We start from the raw sequence: 18891 nt of genomic DNA, 5'->3' as shown, positions 1-18891 counted from the left end.
TTTAATACTTTTTGGATGATTGTTAATTTTGTGCCAATATTTTGCTGTGATTATATCTATTAAACATTTCATTATCATAACTATGATCATACCAGTAACATGTTAGTTTCTATTGTACTTGTATTGCCCAATGAGGTAGCGTTAATTTACAGACTTAAAGTTCAAACTCTGTTGTTTAGTTCACTGCATTAGACACAGCAGAAGGCTTTGCTCTAAAACAATATATTGAGCCAATATTTTGCTGTAATTCTGTATGTATTAAACATTTTCTTAGTATTGCTGTAATCATACCACTATGATTATGCTTGTCTAAATTTCACTTATAAAGTTCAGTGAATATTTTTCCTTCCAAAAAGTAAAAGCTGTTAAAGCTTTATCATGAAAAGCTTAGTAGCAGTTAAAAAATGTGACTTAGGCTTAAAAATGAAACTCCCCCTCCTCGGAACAATAACATTTTGGTACTTTGTTTTCCACAACACAAAATTTATATATTCCACAGTATGTTCGTCCACACGTCTTAAGACTTGTTTTCATTCCTTTTTCAAAATTTATTTCGTTCTCATGGTTTCAATGATTCAAAATCACTGAAGATATTTAAATTGCCAATTACTTGCATTACTGCTTGAAAATAAAGAAAGATGTGTAATCATTATGAGTATTTGAATTCAAGTTCACCGTAATGGATCCCAAGTAACTGAATCCTTGTTAATTCTTACCTTCACTACAATAGTTCTCAACATTTCATGTTTCATCCTATTAACTGAATCCAATTTCCTAATTACCTTCACCATAATGGATCTTGATATTTAATGTTTCATATTTAGGACATAACTAATTGATGTAGTGAGATCTAAAAAGTAATGGATAATCATTTTGTTAGTATTAAATAAAATCAACATCACAGTGATTCAAAACTTTACTAGCAAGTGTTTAGGTGTTACAATGTAAATAAGGCAAGGGATTCTGGTGTGTTTACTGATACGATTAAAACATAATATTGTTATTATTTGGTACAGTTTTCACAGTACATGAAAATTAGGAGACATAACTTCTATTACAATGTAGGCAAATTTATTTAGTAACAATTCTTTATTAAACTTTATATTCCATATTACTTTAGTTCATAATTCTATAAAGTCCTAATTCAAAATGCAGGGTCCTACTTTTTTAAATTTCTACTTTGCTATATTTTATATTATAATCGAACATAAAATGAAGCAACAGACAACTTCTATGAATGTCATTACGATGCAGGCTGGTTTTAAAATCATTTTAAACCATTAAACAAATTAGTGTTTTGTGCTGCTACAAGAGATAATTTTAAAAGTACTTTGTAAATGACTTCAGTATTACCAGACCAAGTATAAGTACTTAAAAATATTTTCACATGATTGTTATATTCACTTAAAAATTACTGAAGCTCTCCTCTAAGTTATCAATTCACAGATACAAGCACTACTTGATGTTACATATTTTCAACAAGATTAGTTGTTAGTTTTATCATTGTCATTAATCTTATGAAAATGCAACTGATTGTTATTGTAACCACCAGTTTCATACCAATGACAGAATAAACTAAGAATTACACTTATTAATACAAGTTTAAATAAATATTTTTCTTATAGACATGTTTCATTAAGAAGTTTTTAAGAATGAATTGCTAGCATTACTGAACACAGATGCTACTCAGCAAGATCTTAAAATGTGAACAAGAGTTGGATATGTTGAAAAGAAAAGTTTGAGGATAAATATTCTCATGAAATCAGGCTAAGTGATATTTGAAAGAAGCACAGTCATGCCACAGAGAACTTAATGACCAGTTGGAAGCATCAGTAAGGTATATTTTGATTTAACATGAGAAATAGTACCTTGTTTCTTTTTAACATCGGTGAAATTTGAATTGTTGTTTTTGCAATTTGTAAATAAATATTTTGTCTGTTTATTGAGTTTTTCACATAAATTATTTTAATTGGTATTTTTATTCATTTATTTCAATTTTTATTTTAAGGGTATTAGAACATTTAAATGAACTAATTGTATAGTTTTTTTTTTAACTATAGCACTAAGATTTAATCTTCTAGTCTGATGGTTGTTTATTGAGAAGTTTTAAGTATGTTTGTGAAAGTGAATAAGTAAACTCATGTACAATAATTTGTATTTATAAATGTTAATAACATTATTGTAATGAAGCCCCTGTTGTATTTTACAGGCAATGTCTTTATTATATAAAATGGTTACCACCTCGTGTTATAATAATGACTTAGCTGCTGAACTATAAACCATCAGAGAAACTCAACAAGAAACTGAATGTAAAAAGAAACAGTTTGAAGGTCAACTACAAGAGGTGGGAATGAAGTTAGAAGGTCTGAAAAGAAAGAAGGCTGATGCCACAGAAGTACACTAAAGTTAGGAGTTAGTAACATTTCACTACAGAAAACCCTGCTGGTATTTAGAAATATTGTTGTCACGTGGTGGGTCAAGTAAATAAATAACTTGATTAGTTTCTTATGTAGTTAATTTTTGTCTTATATGACAAAATGTTATTAATTTTTAACTATTACAGAATTTAATGTTCATTAAATAAGGAGATGGAAACTTTCTTGAAATTTCAATAAATAATATTTTACAGTTGGTTAAACACAAAACAGACATACACTGTTATTCTGTAAAAGTTAAAATGTAAGAAACTAATCAAGCAATATACAATTTTTTAACATTAATAATTTTTATAACACTCCTCTGTAGATTTACCGTGAGAAAAACTTCAAAACTGAATTAATACTTTTAATCATTTTTGGGGTAGACCTTTATCTGTAGCTTTTATATAACTGGGATATTTTATAGATTTACAAGTACTAGGAGAAACAGATGGGATCATAAGGTATGCTTTTGTCAAGGATAGGAAAGTTATAGTTATAGATGACTCTCCAGTTATAAAAAGTAGTGTGTGGGGTATATAGGAGCAACAAAAATACACTTATGCTATCCCGGAGCAGGAGGTACAGGATACAGCTAAAAGAGCCAAAGAAATAGTTAAGGATTCTAGTAGCAGCACAGTTTTGGTGCTAATGTTGAGGACAGTGATGTAAGGAAAGATTGATCTAAGGAGCTTATTGATGGGTATAATATAGGTGTTAGTTTGATTTTGTCAGGGATACTGTCAAAAATAAAGTCTGGGAATAAGATATTAAGTTAGTCACTATGGTTGAATGCTAGGCTTTGATCAGTATGTAGTATGTAGGGATAAACAAATAGGTTGGCTAGATTTGTAAAATAATTTTAATGGAAAGGTTAATGTTTCTGAAGTGTAGACTTGCATGTAAAAAAGCAGGAGCTAGCATGTTAGCAAAGGCTCTTAACTCAGCTGTAGTGGTAAATTTAAACTAGGCCTAGACAGAGGTGAGGGCTATGATATTAGTAAAACTAGAAACATAATTGATAGGAAAACGTACAACACACATAAGAAATGAATTTGTTTTAAAATATTTAACTAATTGTTGCTATTGCAATGCTAGGAATATTAGAAATAAAGCAGTTGTGGAAACTGAGGATTTTGATGTTATGGGTATCACTAAAATGTGGTTCAATATAAACAGCTTTGAATGATAAGATTTTTCCAAAATACCAAGCTACAGATTAGTTACTAGAGATAGAGTATGAAAAGCAAGGAATAGCTTTATATATAAGGATGGAATTGCATCATGTTGAGTTACTGCATATTAAAGAAAACAGTAATAAGTATGAGTTAGTTTGGGTGATTGTAAGTAGATATAGATAGAAAAGTCTTGAAATTGAGATTTGTTATGGACCACAAGATCATAATGTGGAAGTTAATCAAAAACTGTACAATGAGATCAGAATGGTAGCTGAAAAAGATGATGTTATTGCGAGAGACTTTAATTTCAAGGGTATTGATTGGAGAATTTTGAATTTGGCAATGAAGGGGATAGGTTTTTGAAAACTAATAAATAGTTTTATATACCAGCTGGTGTCAGAACCTGCAAGTGAGGATTTGTCTGTATTGTTTGTTTGTTTGTTTTTGAACTTCGCACAAAGCTACTCGAGGGCTATCTGTGCTAGCCATCCCTAATTTAGCAGTGTAAGAATAGAGGGAAGGCAGCTAGTCATCACCACCCACATCCACACCTTAGGCTACTCTTTTACCAATGAATTGTGGGATTGACTATAACATTATAATGCCACCATGGCTGAAAGGACCAAAACTGAAAAGTACTACTGAAGATCTTACAAAACAAATATATAGTAGTGTTACTTGCATCTGAACTTAAATACTGAGGTTTTGTCATTATTTCAATAATTTCTCTAGCAGCAAAGCATAAAGATTTTCTTATGATTATTTTGGTGCATTCATGAAAACATTCCAAGCTATATTAATTTCATTCTTGAAAATACAAACATAAAAAACCCTTACATTATTTACAGCTGAACAGAAAACAAGAAACAACCTTAAAAAATTACAAGTAATTACATGCAACATCTCCTTTCCATCATTAAGAAATCAAAGTAAAAAATAAACAACAAAACTAATATGCTTAGATACCACTATACACACACACACACACACGTATACACATACCACTATATATATACACACACGCACGCACTTGTATACACATACCACTATATATATACACACGCACGCACGCACGCACGCACACACACACACTTATGTACACATACCACTATAAGCCAGTAATTGATCCATATCATCTTGAATAAAACCAAAAAAGTCCATTTTACACAACCAGAAATAGGTGAATTTCACATCCCTTACTTTTCTTGTTTAAGTGACCTACCAGGTTAAAGGTCATTATGCACACAAGGTTCAACAGTGCAGCAACAAGAGCTACTGTAACCTAAAGAACAAAACATAATTTGTTAAGCCTGAAAAGAAAGAGCTACAGTAACCTGAAGAATAAAAATAGTCCATTAAATCTATACAGAAAGAGCTACTGTAACCTGAAGAATAAAAAAACATAATATCTTAAGTCTATAAAAAATCATTGCATCAAGACCTACTGTGATAAAGAATATATATATATAATAAACAAAAACTGGGAAACAAGTTTTCTTGTTATTCTCTGTTGTTCATAATTACACTAATGTTGCCTTTATCAGCTTTCAGAATTTTAATGTTTGTATCTTTCTTCAGATTATACATTCACTTTATTCCACTGTTTGAGAAGTTATGTTTCAATTTGCAATATTAGTTAAGTAATAGTCTTGTTAGACAGTTTTTAAATAAATTTAAAATAGTTTTAGGGAACTCAAAAAAAAAACACACACTTTGCTGTAGCAAACTGTAACTGGAGTCTGACAGTTAAAGTCCAAATTTCTTCACACAATTAGAGGTTGTTTGTCCTTTTACGGAGTGGTTCACTAAGTCTTTACCTAGATTTTCTAGGCAGCAAGTTGTTTTGTGGGATATGATAAAACAAAATCCATGAAACCTGCAACTGATCAAACAACTCTAAAGTTATGCTTTTTTTGTGGGATCTTAACCCATTTTATAATTACTAAAAATTGACAATTTCACAATTTTTTGTTTGTCAATTTTTGAGACCTGTATAAAAATATCTTTCTACCAGATACCATGTAAATTGGTCAAAATATGGCTGAGTAAATGATCAACAAATACCTCTAAATTATGCTTTTTTCAGATCTCTTACCTACCCCCCCCCCAAAAAAAAAAAAAAAAAAAAAAAGAGATTCAATATGGGCAAATCTAGCTATTTTTGTTTGTCATTGTATTGAGCTCATGAATATTTACATTTGTGCCAGTTGTCTTCTAAACTGCTGTAAATATAACCACACAAGAGCCCAAAATATATATTTTTGGGTTGTTTGACATCTGACCCCTTAAAAAAGCCTAAATAAACAAAATGAAAATACTGACTGGACATATTGGACCAAAGTATGACTCTACCAAGTTTCAAGATAATCTGATAAAATATGTAGATATGGCAGTTGACTGAAAAGGGTTTGGAAGAAGATGAAACAACAGAAAAACTATATCTCTCTCATGATGATGAGGAACCCACGTGAAGTAAAAATGTATGTCAAGATGGCTAGTATGGGTATTAAAACTCTTTTTGTTAACCTGAAGACCTAAGAAGGTTGAAACATTGTTCTCTAATTTATTTTAATAAAAGTTTTAATACCCATACAAGCCATCTTGAAATACAGTACACCTCTCTGTGGAGACATAATAATGAGAAATAACTGTTTCAAATGCTATATTGTAGAAAATTGGAAACTGGATTCACTGAAAATGATAAAAAAATCCTCTCAAGTTTACAAAGTGCATCTTTTAAAAACAATTTTTCTTTAAACATAGAACCAAAAATCAATGACCATGAAGTTATAAAAGTCATCTTAATTTAAGAATGCAGCCTTACTCTAAAACAGTACCACCTGTAGTACTAGGATATCTCTATTAAGCCTTTGAGTGATCTCTAATCATTTGGGGAAAAAAAACCCTTTAAAAGTAGACTCATTCTTGAAACACCACTGAAAACCTTTCTTGTAAATATATTGGACCACCAAAAGATTGATAATAAGCAAAATACATGGTTTCATGATTGTTGAGACAAAATTAATATTTGCTTACTTAATAGTATTATTTTTATTCATGTTATTGTTACACAAAACTACAGCAAAATCGACTGAGCATTTTGAACCACAACATAGACACAACAAAAGACACAAATCTTATTTAAAGAGATGTTTTATTTGAAAGAGCTGCTTTTCTACCGGAATAATTTTATACATGCCTAGTGGGGGTCGTGTCTCACTCTAAACACATATTTTCTCATTGTTGTGCATTAAAAAAGTCAACATAGCAGATAATTAAAAACTAGGTATTTAAAATCCACAAATAGGGTTCACAAAAAAATGTAAGCAAAGAAAACTGTAGATCTATTGCTGACAGCTTACTCAAGCAACAAATAACCATTTTGATTCCACCATAAAATTATTTCAAATGATATTTATTGTGTTACAGGACTCCACTGAGATTTCTGCAAGAAACTGACAGTACTTTTAAACTTATTTCCCCATCCTTAATTATGTAATGCTGTGAAATTTTCTAAGTCCTTCATTTTAGCCATCAAAAAATCCAGTGTTTTACTAGTATGTGCATTAGTTGGAAACTACAGCTTGTGCATTTTCTAGTGTTTTTATTGGAAACAGACACAACAAAATTAGGGGATTCTGATCTTGCATATTGTTATTCAAGCCACTGTAGTTCATCATTACTCAAGTTTATTTCCCTAGCAATATTTCAACAGGTGTTTGACACTGGATGATTACCATAACAGATGTCACTATTCAATATCACATTGGTAATTCTTTATTTCTACTCTTTTTTGTACTTAGCAGAAGTCACAAGTACATATTCAGTATTTATTACCACTGCATATATTACTCTTTCATATAGCTATTGCAATTTTAAATAGGTAGTGGTAGTAAATGTTATTGGTAATTGGCAATTCAGCAATGAGTGCCACTGAATAAATTATTTGTGTTGCCTTATTCTAACAAACACTTGCAGACAGCAGGCTGTTGAAGAACAAACATATTTGTTATGTAAACCTATCAAAGTAAGCATGTGACTGTGTATGTTTATGTTGCACTAACCTTTGTTGTATTATATTAAAAAAAACATTATTCCATTCTGATGAGATTCCTTTGTTGCTGTTCATCTTTTGTTACATAATAGTACAAGCTGATGGAAGCTAGTCATTAAATTTGTGACCATACAATCTTTGCCTTTACAATGGTCCTTTGAGAACAATTTTACAGTTTGTATGTTACAGGCATATACCAGTAAATATGTTTATTTTCTCTTGAACATTTGTCATTTATTTTTAATATGTGGTGGATGAGTGGAACATAAAACAGAAGCAACAGTAAACTGTTAAAAAATATGAAACATTCAACTGAATGTTCACATGCACTTGTGAAGTTTAGAATGTATTCTCTGTAAATTAGTATAAAAAAAAACAACTTAAGTAACAATATAATTAAAACTCATTCTAGACTGTCAGAAAAATAAAGAAACAACATGAATCAAAATGCAGAGACTGTATTGTCAAGCCTACAGCTAAAGACTCTAAAAAAGTAAATAAATACAGCTGGAAGTTATGTCTTATTTTTTAAGCTATAAATCCCTCTTTTAGCTCCATGTCTACAATACTTATCAATTTTAGTGGGGACTTTAGTGTATACACCTATATACTTCAAATTAATTCATTAATTAGACCAGGAAAATATGGTGCTCGGTACTCGTCTTTTCCAAAAGGAAAGACATGGTTCACTTACCTATTACAGTGTACATCACAGAAGCACTTAAAAAACACATCAGTAAAAAACTAAGTAATAAATTTTCATAACTTGTAAGAAATAAAGTTCAAACACGTGCACTTAGAAAAAGAACCAGAACTGATAAAAAAAACTGTTGTAATATTCCTTCTGAAGTTCAATTTACATTATTTTTGAAGGGGATAATAAAACCACAACTTGGGTATTGGAACATGTAACCTGGTGGTTTGTTTTTTTAAAAAAGTGATAAAATGTAATGAGCTTTAAATGATTTGCTTTGTTTTGAATTTCACACAAAGCTACACGAGGGCTATCTGCACTAGTCGTCCCTAATTTAGCAGTATAAGATTAGAGGAAAGGCAGCTAGTCGTTATCACCCATTGCAAACTCTTGGGCTACTCTTTTACAAACAAATAATGGGATTGACCGTCATATTATAATTACGAATCAAGTGCCTTAACCATCTGGCAGCCAGGCCAGGAACTTTAAATGAGAATATTTGAAACATGCATAAAAGTTGACATTTCAAACTTTCAATTTCAAACAATGTTCTATCAAGATCTTTTAAATGTTTATTATTCACATCTATTTTTTATACTCTGCTATCTTTTAAACTACATGTAATGCATTTACACTGAACTATTTTTAGAAAAGTGTTTTATCACCCTTTTAAAATTGCACCTTTGAAGACCATTTACTCAAAATAACTATTTTTCAAGAAGAATAAGACATTTTTTTTAAGTTTAATAATTTTCAATAATTTTAAGAAAGAATTCATACAAAAGATACATAGCTTGTTAATTTTGTTTGATAGAGTATACTTAGTTACAGGTTTGTTGTGAAACCAGTACCAAACACTTTTACTGTCATCATAAAACTTATAATCTGATAATCAACTACAACACTGTAAAATCATCAACAACAGATAGATCTAGACTTGTATAAAAACAAGACAAATGATGGGAACAACTGGACAAAAAGTCAGATGTTTGTCTTGATATTTATTATAAATTGATAACAGTGCTGTTCTTACCCCTGTAATAAAGTTTACTTTCCTTTTCTTTACTGTTGATAACTTAGCTAAATATTCTGGCCTTGGATGTTCCTGGTGATAGAAAAACAAACCACATTATGATCAAGAGTTCAGGTAAAACATCATATCTACGTGTTAAGAAATTTACATTTTTAAACATGTATTTTTGAGAAACTTTCTCAAAAGAATACCTTTAAGGAACATTCAAACATTATTTTTATAAGACAAAGTTTGAAAGATGTTCAAAGGGAAATACAAGAGAGTAGCTGTAAATATGATACTGGAAACAAACAAACTTAAAAGTCCTGAGCACCCAATCAAGGCAGGAAAACAAGGTCATTAACCCTTTCACATCAAGAAGGTCAAACTGCATATATCACAATGTTTTACTGAGTTAAATTCAAAATTTAATTAAACTAGTTTATTATCGATGTATACAAGTAAACTTTGCATCACAATATAATTACTGAATCAAATTTTAATAGTATTTAAGTTTTTTAGATTCTTCCTTTTTCTATAATTTACTTATCACCTCTCCAAGAATTGAATAATTTTATGTAAATTAGTTATTACTTAGGCAAGGCAAAAATTTTACAGCTTTCTATCTTATTCGTTTATGATGTCATACACTAGGAAATTAGAGTCATTTAGCATGCACACCTATCACAGCCTCTCTTTTACAAGCTACCAATAGTTCTCTCTGATGTTGTATATCCATAGACCTACCACTGTACTAGCAGGGGGTATTTAGTGTGGTAGTGCCATTAGTAAAGAACAAAAAAAAAGATGCAGATAAATAATACATTTTATGTTTTTCATGAGTATTCTTTATTTATTACTATAAAAGTAACTAAAATGAGAAAACAAGAAAGTTGTTAGGTTAGGTTAGCTAAAATAAAGAATAGTAATAATAAATATTCTTCATATTCTTTAATGTAATTCAATAGGGTAACATGAGCTGAAGGTTCACCAAGTGATTTAAAACTTGTGAGGAAGGACTGTTTGTTTTGAATTTCGCACAAAGCTACTCGAGGGCTATCTGTGCTAGCCGTCTCTAATTTAGTAGTGTAAGACTAGAGGGAGGGCAGCTAGTCATCACCACCCACCGCCAACTCTTGGGCTACTCTTTTACCAATGAATAGTGGGATTAACCATAACATAATAATGCCCCCACGGCTGAAAGGGCGAGCATGTTTGGCGTGATGGGGATGCAAACCCGCGACCCTCAGAGGAAGGATTAATAGTTACACGTGGTTCAAAAGTCAACAAAAATTATAAGATTAAGAATAAACAGATGTATACTGTCACAATATGCTGTCATTCTAGCACAATAAAAAAGTAATTTACAATTATTTCATAAATTTTATGGTGGTTATGAGGGTGTTTAAATTGGCTGATCATTTAAAGATTTACAGCTTGTAAAATAACAGATAAAATAAACTTTTTACTGACAGCAAACATCATCTGATATTTATTAAGGAGGTTTAAAAAACTACATAAGTGAAATTTGAAAATTTTCAAATGAAGCATTTTTAATCTTAACATGAAAAATCACATTGCAACATATAATTAAAATATTTTTATGATTACTGTCAAAGTTTGCCATGACACAACTAGTACCTTCAGAATCACAGTAGGTTTTGTGCCATGGTTAAAATTTCCTGTCAAATACACAAGCCCATTGTGATAAAATTAATTACTAAGGTAAAAGTACACACTACTTCTAAAGTGTCAAAACTAGTCATATCCCAGTGGTGGGTAATTTTTTCTGAATACCTTTTCCACAATTCAAGAAATATTACAGCTGAAAGTAAATAAAAACAAAGTGACAAAGTTTATCATCACTGAAGACAGAAATTACAATGGAATACAAATTACTCTTTAAACTAATATGACTTGTGATAATTAATTCAACTATTTTTGTTCACCAAAGTGTTAGTAACAACAAACTCTGTGAAGTATTTTCTTTTTTCCTTGAAAAGTCCCAAATTACAGACAAAGAAATCTCAAAGTAATAACATGCTTTTGGAATTAGTTTGAAGTGTTTGATGTGAGATTTCAGTTATAGAAGTTTGAAGTCTTGGATGTGTAGCGAATTTGATGTGTTTATGTTGGTTTGAAATTAAGGCCATTTCAAGTTTTGCAGATATACAATGTTGGACATTTTTATGTTGAAGTAACCCTTTTACTATGGGCATCCATTACTACACATCTCATGAGGATTTTCTTGGTGAGTTACTTTCCCAAAATTCAGGTCCTTTGTAAAGGTCAGTTTTATGCTACTGGATATGGTAGCATGAGCATACATGAACCTTGTCATTGTAACTTCTACACTGTTATCCAGGCACAGTTGAAAGATCAATATAATAAAAATTAATAATAAATTTGTATATATACAGGAGGTGGACAAGAAAAGTGGCCCCCTTGAAAATTTGTTATATATTTTATTAAATAACAGAAAAATGTGTAAAATGCACTTCACGAGATCTGTTCAAATATGATATCAAATAGATTAATATTTTCAAGAGAGGAGCACTTTTTTGTCCTCCCCTTGTATATAAATGTATAATGTTATCAAATTTAAGCTATTTTATACAAGTTATAGTTTGTAGTTATTCTAGAATGAAAAAAGACATTATTTATATTAATTTCCTAATTGTTTATAATGGTCAAATCTATCAGGCCCATACAGAGTTTCATTAGTAAAAATGACACACAAAACATTAAACTTTTTTCTGTACAAAAATGTTTGATAATTATCTGGAGGTTATAAAAATTGTATATGTAAAATTTGAACATTTTCTGATGCATTCAAGTATTTTTAATCTTAAAATCAAAATTACTATGCATGTTGGATAGTCAACATGCTAAAAGAAAGTAGGCACAAGAAATGCATTACTTAAAAAAGTCTTAAAACTAAATAACAAAAAATTTGATATTTTGTGTATGAAAGCTCTAACAGAGACTGTAGAAGAGAATATTATTTATATAAGTTTAACATGTAAATCTATATAATACTTATCCCAGAGTGACATAAAAACAGCAAAAAATACAGCAGCACCATTGTCGAAAAGATGTGTTATTCTGACAAAAGTGCATGTCTGTCCAAGTTGTCCATATTTACATCCTTTTATGTCACACCGAGGACATAAAATTGTGTCTCTGTAGTACTCACAAACGTCCTTATTGTAAAAAAATAATGCAGTTTTGTTTTAAGTTTATAGAATAAACACAGTACAGCTGAACATTTAAATCAATCATAATATACAACTATCAATTTCAATGATAATGCCACATAAAATAACCGATTAACTGAAATTATGTTTAAATCAATTTATCACAAAAATTATTAAAAATATTTTAAGGTACATTAATGGTTCAAAACATATCAATCAATAAAAATTAATGGTTCCAATAATTATTCTTTGCAATTATTCCAGCTACAAATGTCTTGTGTGAAAATAATTAATTAGCTAAACACTGATTAATTAGTCCAGTGATTAATCACTTACTACATTCCATCAATCACATATCTCTTAAGTAACCGATTTATCCGAGGTATAATTTAGAAAATGATCAAACATGAGTTATAAAAATAAACTGTTTGATAACTTTTTCTCCCCTTATTCATACCTGTGAGCATCACCCACCAAGGTGAAGCACCCATAGAGGAAACACAGCACTCCTACTACTGAAGCTGGGATCAGCATGCAGGTATAAAATCCCAGCCAAGCAAAGTAGAGGCCTATCTTAACTCCAAAATATTCCCTGAAAAAATTGAACGGAACAAACAATGAAGTGATTCTTATCAAACAAAATATAGTGGATACAATAACTAATGAGAAACTCCAAAAAATCCATCCATAAGAACCTTTTTTTTTTATACAGATTTGTCTCAATTTTAATCTCTGACTATTATGAGAGCAAGGTGGTTTTCATGCTAAAATTAATAAAATTTATATATCTTTAATATTACAGTTTCCAAATTTCATTTGCATAGCTTCTAGAATCTTCCAATTGAATATCAAGTTATTTTTGGTAAAATTTATATGTTATGCATTGTTTTCTCTATCCTTACACTACATGAGCTTAGGCCATTTGTTTAACCTTGTAACCACACCAAAAAAAACATGAAATAATATTTTTCCTATTTAATATCCCTGCAGATTACAATAAAAGCTTATCATTATTTATCTTGACTATCGTCAGGCTTGCATCAGTTGAATATGACAACTTCCAATATACTAAGCCTATTTAATAACCTAGGAATCACCATGTATACACTTAGTTCAAATTACAGCATACAATTATGTAATACACACGATCTTCTTACGTATATACATATATTGCAAAATAAATTAATCTATTTCTTCATTCATATTTTCTAATGTTACCTAATAAGTATTTTTTTTTTATAACAAACAAAATATGTGCATAAAAAATAACAAAAATCTGGTACTTAATTGTGAATGCTGTAATTTCTTTTGTTGTCAAAAACTTGAAGTATTGAGAGATGCTAACCCAAATTTTCCATGGGGCTGTTTTTGTTTTATTTCCCAAGTTATTTATTAATTTCAAACACACAATTCAGAGCACAAACAATAATAAACACAAAGCATACAATGTCTTATAATTATTACAATTTAACTGGTTTTCTAACCAAACATTGTGCATTAAAACAATTTCCTTAGCTGGTTAAACTAAACATAGTGATAGCAAATTTGAATCTATGTTCCGAAAAACTTAAAAGCCAGCCTGTGAACGAGATGGCTTTATACGTAACACAGAATATCAAATATTTATTTTCTAATGGTTATCAATGATGTAATAGCAAGTGTCAAAGACAGAAAGAGAGAAAGAATTATTTACATTTTTGAAAGACTATGTAAGAGAACAGAGCTTTATGGGATGGCTTGGTAACTATAACATTATGTTTTGTATTAGGAAAATCTGTAAGTCTGAAAGTTGTATTCGATCTCAGTTAATCAAATACAAGTGAAAAGACTATCTAAGTTGAGCAATTTGAAACAAACAATTGCTATCATGTGATACAGAAAAGTGAACACTAAGACGTTACAAATTAAATTTTACTTTTGAAATTCAGAAATTGAAACTATATTATATAATAGAAACATTTGATTAACTACATACTAATACTATTAGATCTACATATATTTTGGTTATTACCACATCTTTATAGAATTTTATAGCTCAATAAAAATAATACATTAGCAACATGAGAGAATTCTCTGCCTCCTATCATGACTGACTCTCCTTATATATAATTATTGTATTTGGAATGAACTCTTTCAAAACACAACCAGTATGAATAAAACTCCAACCGAGACTCTAAACATGGCATACAAATATAAGATGTTTTTTTTGGTAATTTCAATCTTTAGGTTGAACTCAAAACTTTTACCAAGTAATTTTTTATATTAAAAAAATTCTGTCCAGGTAATTACTTATTAACACTCATTTGATGTCATCAAGAGGTTGTTTTTATATATTGCCGAAAATGAAGCCCAGTTGTTCAATAACCATTTCGAGGAGCCGTCATCTGAAGAATCACATTCCCCTAATAATATGTCAAAGTAAATTATCAACATAACTATTATTTTACTGATACAGGAAGTGAAATATCTCCAAGTATAATGACAACTAATAAAATATGTTAAAGTGCACTTTACTGGAAAATAATATTAATTACAAACTACAGGAAAACCCTATCACAAAAATTATTTTTATTCTTTGCTTATTTCTTCTTGTATTGTAAAAGCTGAATTTACTAAAACATACCATTTTTCATATACTTTTTTTACAAACTGATTAGTATATCTTTTCCAACCTGTCTCCAGGTGTCACCTTTACTTTACTTAAATGTTTAAATACAGTTTTAAATGCACACATATTCAGCCATTTCTAAAGTAAAATATTCCTAACACCCTTTCACATACATTCTCACCATTGGCTACATTATACTGGAAATGAGACCTTTACACCAGAACATAGAGAAATAGACATTTCTTGACAAACCAGATGACCTTCCTGATGTTACTAAACTAACTTTATATGTATATCACTCATTTGATTACACCACCATTTCCAATTTGTAAGTGAAGAAAGGTCCACCTTTCAAAAGTGCTCAAATTATGGGGTTTTTATTCATTTCTATCAAGACATCTTGAACCTACATGTTTTTATAGCATCTTGAATGACCTGTACAGTATATTGTCCAAATACAAAAGCACACACACCTTCAATACTTATAGTGGGTTACAGTCTAAGAGCAGACTTCTTTCCAAACTGTTTATTATCAAAAGACTCTATGTATTATATCACAACACATAACGTCATATTTTTGCCTGTTACAATGCTAACTGTATAGAACTGACTTAAACATTAGGGAAAGTTGCTTACTTTCTACATAAAATACAGAGTAGACCATAGCTGAAATTATTTGAATAAACTGTGCATTGGTTTCCACTTCTGTGTGATTGTATCAGGAATAACCAGGGTTACTGGGATTTTATTCATTTCTATTAAGATTTCTTGAACTCACATGTTTTTCTAACACCATAATTATACTGTTCTCATAACATCTTTAGTTTTCCACTGATGTACTGCTATTTCTTTATACATCAGTTAATGTGTCAATATTACAACTTCCTAAGCTTTAGACAGGAGACAGTGGTTCTATATACAGGTAGTAAAACCATAAAATTAAAAGAAGAGTATGGGAAAATACTAAGTTGAAACTATGAAGAAAATAGAAAACCTAGCATTCAGAGAGGAAAAAACATGTTTGTTCATTATATTTCATATTTTTCAGTTTCTCATTTCACTGCACATTGGTAATTTCATTACTATTAGTATTAGGGTTGAAAAAATAGTAGATAAAATATAAAGTTCTGCCAGAAAAATAGCTTTGAAAAGAAGTATTTTGTTTACTTTTTAGCATGAAAACTTTCACTCAGACTGATTCATTTAAGGCTTTGGAAATTCACAGATAGATCTTTATGAGAAATATTTTAATATAAATATTGATTACTTGTGTACAATACAGTTATGGCTATTAATTTTTATATTTATGAATATTATTCAGCACAATTAATTTTAGGACTAAAACTTAATCCAGTTGAAACTTACGAGATATTATCCAGTGTTAATAAACAAAGGTAGCCAACTGATCAATCAGTACATTCTAATAATTATAGGTTCTTGCTTTCTGTGTATTAACTTATGAATATTACACACTTCTAGTCAGTTTGCTATGTAAAATTAGATTCATTAACTGTTCACATCATGTGATAAATAACAGAACTTCTAGTACACGCTAACAGTCTTATGTCAAACTACATTAAAAAATACAAGTCTCTGAATTTAAATTGTAAAGTTTAATATGACAGAAAAGTTCAGGTGGACATTCCATCTTGGGATTTTATATATACATGAGAAAATAAATCAGCAGCTGGTTAGTGCAAGGTCAAAACAAAATATAATGATGATAAGTATGAATCATTATAACCCAAAGGGTATTTTAAGACGCACATATTTAAATGTTAGCCCTAAAAATACACACTGTAACTGTTAATTAACAAATTTCTTAACAATATTTCTACTAAATATTTGAGGGCTATCTGTGCTAGATGTCCCTAATTTAGACTAGAGGGAAGGCAGCTAGTCATCACTGCCTGCCATTAACTCTTGAGCTACTCTTTTACCGATGAATAGTGGGATTGACTGTTACACTATAATGCCCCCACAGTTGAAAGGCAAGCATGTTTGGTGTGACAGGAATTTAACTCTGCAACCCTCAGACTGTGATTCAAGTGCCCTGTCCATCTGACCATGCTGGACTAAATAATTTAAGGACATATCAGTAAATCAAAAAGGTAAGCTATGCAAATTTCAGATTCTTACTTGTAATTATATTTAGCTCATGTTTCTATCTTAAGGTAAATTTTAGTAGCTTGCTGTTCCTGTTAGTAAATCCTAACTTGATATAGAAAAGTTACATCTTACAACCTTTGTTATGTTACTTTTCAAAATTTAAAAGTTAAAACTGATTGGCCAAAAAAATAAAAGTGAACTAAAAACTAAATTTATTAACATAGACTCTCCATAAAAGTGTTTAATTCATTTTTGTGTACAGCACAGTAGGCGATTGAGGCACGAACACTTTGAATCACCCACAGCAGAGGTCACAGCAAAAGAGCAAACAATTTATGAAAGCTAATTTGTACTCAAAACTGAAATTTGTATCACCACTTGTATATGATGGTACTTTGTGTAAAACTTTATTACAAGTAAACATAATGAACTACCTTTTAGAATAGTTGGAAGACTTATAGAAATTATTACAAAGTCAATTTCAAAAGTTTGCTTTGTTTGGAAACTTTTTTTATACCTTTAGCACCTCTCAGAAAAAGCTAACTACATACATTTTAATTATTATAAACTCATCACTAAATGTTATCATTTTAAAATACAAGGGAAAAACATATAAGTATGACACACAAAAGAATTTCATATTTTATAAAATTAATTGAAAAAATTTAGTTTTCTCTTCCAGATTATCTAATGACTCAGTTCATAATAAAGAAATTTATTTTCAAAAAGTATAAATTTAACTTATGAATTTTTTTCAGTAATTCTGATGCACAGTAAATTATACAGAAAGGAAATTAAATACATATTATGTTAAAATATATTACAAAATTTTTTTTTCACTTGCCAAATGCAGGAGATTCGTCTGCGTTATTACTGAATCTCTTCCGTTTCAAAATGAATTCCACAATTTGGGCACGTTGGGCTGGGTTGAAAAAATCTTCTTTCTTTGCTGGAACATGAAATCTTTAACAAGACCAGTAAAAATAACTTTTACACAAATATGAACATGCATGTACAAAATATTTTTAAAATTACAAACCTCTTTCATCTGTTAGAGCAACAAGTCACATTTACAAAGTAATTAACTATTAGAGTTCCTTAAGATGTATATCACATTAAATAATAATACAGATGTAGTGACATGACAATACTCTTTTCTTACTGGAAACCTGTACTGGGCCAGTAAAGGATGTTATGATTTATGTTATTAATCTTATTCTGATGTAACATTGCATGCACTGTTATATAGATCTTACTTGTCAATCTAAAGTGTTTAATATAGAAGCTGATGAACCATACAGGCTTAATAATAAAGACAAATCCTTTGTTAAATCTAAGATCCTTTCTAACAAACTTTACAAATAAAAAAAAGATAATTTTGATTTACTTTAATGGTTACAAGATTGGTCATACTGACAAACCTCATACAGAGTTTGGGTAGAATAATACAAAATACAGTCTAGGTTTACTGACTAAAATGTTTTAAGTTTATTTATGATGTTTAAATTTAAATTTCAGATGATTTAAGTGTTTTTAATCTACATGATAACTACTTTGCACCCACAGTAGTCAATTTTCTGATTCCACATATTCACAGACTCTTGCAGTGAAAGAGACTTCAT

General features: G+C 29.9%; 1 long non-coding RNA gene across 3 annotated transcripts in view; it reads right to left on the bottom strand.

Annotated features, from left to right (window-relative positions):
- Positions 1-643: 643 nt before the first annotated feature.
- The window catches only part of LOC143255382 (uncharacterized), a 30202-nt gene continuing 11954 nt past the window's right edge, over positions 644-18891 (bottom strand). The window contains exons 4-7 of one of the 3 annotated variants that reach the window (XR_013030578.1): positions 18114-18232; positions 13010-13144; positions 9377-9448; positions 644-4877 (exon numbers count right to left, since the gene is read on the bottom strand). This is a non-coding gene — a long non-coding RNA (uncharacterized LOC143255382). The other 2 variants (XR_013030579.1, XR_013030580.1) reach the window with 2 other exon arrangements.

This window comes from Tachypleus tridentatus, chromosome 7 (genome assembly GCF_004210375.1).
Source record: "Tachypleus tridentatus isolate NWPU-2018 chromosome 7, ASM421037v1, whole genome shotgun sequence".
Taxonomy (NCBI): domain Eukaryota; kingdom Metazoa; phylum Arthropoda; class Merostomata; order Xiphosura; family Limulidae; genus Tachypleus; species Tachypleus tridentatus.
This window is presented reverse-complemented; position numbering and strand designations above follow the sequence as displayed.